Below are 4,804 nucleotides of genomic sequence, written 5' to 3'. Positions count from 1 at the left end.
ATGTTACAAAAAATCAGTATAATAATTGTCTCTAGAATGGACTGAGTGACTGGATTCTGGTATAATAAACTAGCCTTCATACTGTTTTCAAATATATCAGTCATGTTCCCTCTGGAAATGCATACTAGATATTCCTAGAAAACTTTCTTCAGCTATAAATGGCTAGCTCCACACTGTTTCTATTATCTGCAAAAATGTCACTGCCTCACGCTTCAACGACTTAGATCCTCCCAGAAGAGCTGTGGGTGAGCATTAACATTGCTGGTAAGTATATTTGTTTTCTCCTGGACACAGAGCCTACTATTTGGTCCTAAAAGCCTTCTGAGGTCCCAACTCTTCTCACTATTTCTTAGTTGTTGGAATGGACGGAAAACCTCATAAGCAGTTCCTTACTTCACCTCTGCCTTGCATGCAGACTTTCGAGTTGTAAAACAACCCAGTGGTAGATGGAATTTGCTCCAGGACTTAAGACGCATGAATGACAGAGTTGAGCCTCTACATCTTGTGGTTCCTAACCTTTATATTATAATAGACAAAGTGCTAGTCAATAGGCCTTTTATTGTAAGAACTACCTTCCCTCTGTAACTTGATTTGTGCCACTATGGAACCTCTACTTGGAATATTATTGCTTTTTAATTTTTGACTCGTGTACTTTTAACTTGTTAGTTAAATTTGTGTCTTCTAGGCTGCAACACTTCCATGATACATATTCAAGGATATGAACATGTATGGCTAAGCACAACTGATAACAGTGCATCTAAATTCCAAAATCAATCTCCACAATATTCTACATGTTTCCTATTGCCAAAGGGGCCCTATAGAGTAGTGAGAGAAGATCTTTACCCTGAAACCTACAGCATCCCTTTTCAGCAGGAGGTAGCTAAGAGAATATGCCATCCCCTTTTCCTTATGAATCAGGGTGAAGTCTCTCTCAGGGAGGAGTGACAGGGAATGGCAAAGGACACACTGACAAAGGAGATTAATCAGAACTGGCTTTGACAAGCACTGTGGCAATTGGACAATTAAAACAGACTTTCGGGGGGGGGGAAGAACAAACTGGGGAGGAGGTTAGAGAAAATAGCGCAACAATGAATGAATGAAAACCCAAAATCTCTGTAAATGTTCATTAAAACTAATAAAATTTAATAATAAAAAAAGGAAAAAAGTCACTGTCTCAAAAGAGATTTTTCCTGATCACCTAATAACGAACTATCATCACTCCCAACACATCATCACCTTCTCTTAAGATCTCAAATTGAATGACTATATCAAATATAGTAATGTGTTTGTTTATACTGCTTGTTCACCACACTAGACTGTATGTTCCCTAAGGGCAAGGGACTTTATTTTTGTGAAGCCAGAAATAGCATCTAGAATGGAACAGAAATTTAAAAGATATCTTGACTGCTAAACAAGTGAGACGTAATAAATCTTAACAGAAATTAATTGTACAAAGACTAAATAAATACTTCTATCAGTGACTGGGTAATCGGGATGGGTGTGTCGGAGATGGTGTAATTGGCACAGGACAGAGCAGCATTTAGGGATGTTGTACATAGGGTGGCTATGAGTCGCAAGTGACTTGATGGTACATAACAACAACAACATCCAAACGTCTTAGCCCTTTTTGAAAATGGTTCTGAAAATGCAGCTTCATTAAAGTATACTCTAGGCAAAATCCTTTATAGAAAATATGAATTATAATACTGGATTTCATATAGAGAGACTTAGGAAATAACAGGTATATGAAAATAGCATTAAACAAAGGAAATATTTGTTTTCCATGAAAATAGGAAAATAGAACTGCATTTCAAGTAATTTTTCTTTTTAATGTGAAAATTGCTTTTATTATGTTAAAATGTTCTTAAAGAGTTAGCAATTATTTATATGATAAAAACAGATTTATGACTATATTAGTCTTATCCTTGATTACAGAGATGTAAGAATTACACAGAAAACAGTATTTCCTAGAGTACATTACAAAAGGTTGAAGAAGTTGTGAATGTTGAATCTGGTAGCTCTGATCCAGTCTCAAGACTCAGTACAAGAGTGGCTATGCTTTCCCATTTGCATTTAAATCCTTACACTAGTTCGAATGCTCTTTCCTGCAAGCAGATCAAATGCTTCATTAAGAGATAGACTGTGAGTCACAAATTCATCAACTTTGATCTTTTTAGACACATATTTGGGCACCAATTTGGGCATATTCTACACCCTCCAGAGGCAGTGTCTTTCCCTGTGTGACCTGTTATCAGCTAGAATGGACGAGTAGAGATTTCTTCACCAGAGGCAGCTACTCCAACCACTATGCTGACACTCCAGCCTTGATGACAGGTTTTCAGTGTTGCTCACAGGACCTTCACCTGACCACTGCACCCAAAGGAGTAGTCCAGCCCTCCATCTGTCATCTCAACAAGCAGCTCCTGGATACACTCACTGAAGTCCTGTGGGCTAATGCATTCTGAGGCTCCAAATTCTTTGGCCCTTACAAATTTATCTTTATTAACATCAATGGCAATAATTTAAAATGTACCAGCCACCTTACAGCTCATGATAACTGTCAATCCTGCTCCTCCCAGACCAAAGATGGCACAAGTAGAGCCAGGTTCCACCTTGACAATGTTTACCAAGGCACTATAACCAGTTGAAATGCCACAGCCCAGCAGGCCAATTTTACCCAGGGGGGGCTAAAGAATCTATCTTAGCAATAGAAGTATCAGCTACAACTGTATATTCAGAAAAAAAGTGCTAGTTCCCATGTAATGTAAAATAATCTTTCATTTGCAAGTAAATCTGTTAGTACCATGTGGCATCAATCCTTTCCCCTGAGTGACTCTTATCTTCTGGCAAAGATATGTCTTAGGATTCTGGCAAAATTTGCATTTACCATACTGTAGGATGTAAAGTAGAATGCCAGTATTACCTGTTTTCAGTTTAGTAACTTCTTCACCAACATTCTACAATTCCAGCTCCTTCATGGCCCAAGATCACTGGAAAACATCCTTCTGGGTCTGCCCCACTCAGGGTATAGGCATATAGGGGTATGAAAAACTGCAGTGGCAATAATCTTTATGTGAATTTCATGTGCCTTTGGGGGGTGCCACCGCTATCTCAATAGAGAAGGGTTTCCTGCTCCCCGTGCTATTGCAGCTTTATACTTGATAACCTCGTTCACCATATCCACCAGCTCAGGTCAGCATGCAGCAGGTGTTCTAGGTGGGCCAGCTCCTCCTCCACCCACTCAAGCCACTTTTCAAATATTAAATTCAGAGAAGGAACAGTATAAAATGTAAAGTCTACAAGAAGAAACTATTATGGATCATACTGCCACAGTTTGTTGTGTGGTTGTGACACCAGAAGTTATACCAATAGTATTTCAAATACCAACAGGGACACCCGGAGAATGAGGTTCAGCAGAACTTACAGCCTATGAAGGACTTGCTGACCTACTTTTTTACAAAAACAGCCCAATGAAAGCTTTATGAATAGCAGAGGAACACTGTCTGATGTACAGTGTGGGATTATGAGCCCTTCAAATTGGAAAGCACTAAAATTATGACAGGGACAAAGCTGTCTCCTCAAACTAGACTGACCTTAACATGTGGAGGGAGTAAAGCTTTCAGGCATTTCATTTGGTAATGTGGCACAACTCAAAATGCGAAGAAAAAGCTGCAAACAAAGACTAACAATATAACATGCAAGAATCTAAAAAAAAGGTCAAAAATTAAATGGTACATAGAAAGATCAATATCCTAGGCACTGCTGTTTCTGTACCAGGTCAGAACCAACTCATAGCTATGCCTCCAGTGGGTTTTTCAGAGGGAGTAAACTTGTTCTGTATGATGACTTTGAGGTTTTTCCATTGCCTTTCAATAGAATCAATTTATTTCATCCACTGAGGTGCACATACATAGTTGCTGTTTATGGTATTGAAAAAGAATTTGCAATAAATAAGTTTGTTGGCCTTCCAAAATTCTGTCATGTGATTTCCATCACATGGCCCATCTTTCTCCCAAGGAGCAACTGATGGATTCCAAACATGTGTCTTTGAAATGGCAGCACAACTCCTTACCACTAAGCCATCAAAGCTCCCTAGTGAAGCTCCACTAGTCCTAGTAACCAACTAATATCTGTTATTTTGAATAGGTCAATCTTATGGTTCACTGTTAAGAATGATACACTGTATTCACAAACAAAATTAACATCTCAACATCTACTATGAAGCACACACAAGCTGTCAGTGAAGGATAATACCTATTTTCCATACAAGGGAGAAAAGTTAGTACTACTATTATGCACATTTATGAACCAAGTATTAAAATCAAAGAGGAAGAAAGTGAAGATTTTCATCAACTTTCGCAGTATGAAACTAATCAAACATGCAATCAAGAGAATTTGTTAATAAGTGGGGATAGGAATATTTAAGTTAAAAATATAGAAGGACTAGTAATTAGAAAATATGACCTTGATGATTGAAATGACAATGGAAATCACATGACAGAATTTTGGAAGGCCAACAACTTATTTATTGCAAATTCTTTTTTCTGTGTTTGTCAGGGTTTTTTTTTTTTATTATTTTGTGTGTGTGTGTGTGAGTGTACCGTCAAATCAGATCTGACTGGTACAGGAGATTGTCCCTCCTTCCCCGGCAGAGCATCTGGTGGATTCGAACCGTGTGCCTCTGGGATTGTATTTGCAGAACCTTGCCACTAGGCCACCAGAGCTCCCCGCAAATTCTTTTTTCAATACCATAAACAGCAACTATGTATGTGGACCTCAGTGGATGAAATAAATTGATTCTATT

The 4,804-nt window shown here is 38.4% G+C and overlaps 1 pseudogene; it reads right to left on the bottom strand.

Annotated features, from left to right (window-relative positions):
* Positions 1-2,073: 2,073 nt before the first annotated feature.
* Positions 2,074-3,178, bottom strand: LOC102868112 (annotated as a pseudogene).
* Positions 3,179-4,804: the final 1,626 nt, after the last annotated feature.

The sequence above is a fragment of the Elephantulus edwardii genome, unplaced genomic scaffold (genome assembly GCF_000299155.1).
Source record: "Elephantulus edwardii isolate Elephantulus edwardi_28Jun2011 unplaced genomic scaffold, EleEdw1.0 scaffold00066, whole genome shotgun sequence".
Lineage (NCBI taxonomy): Eukaryota > Metazoa > Chordata > Mammalia > Macroscelidea > Macroscelididae > Elephantulus > Elephantulus edwardii.
The sequence above is the reverse complement of the archived record's forward strand: the minus strand, read 5'-3'. Positions and strand labels throughout refer to the sequence as shown.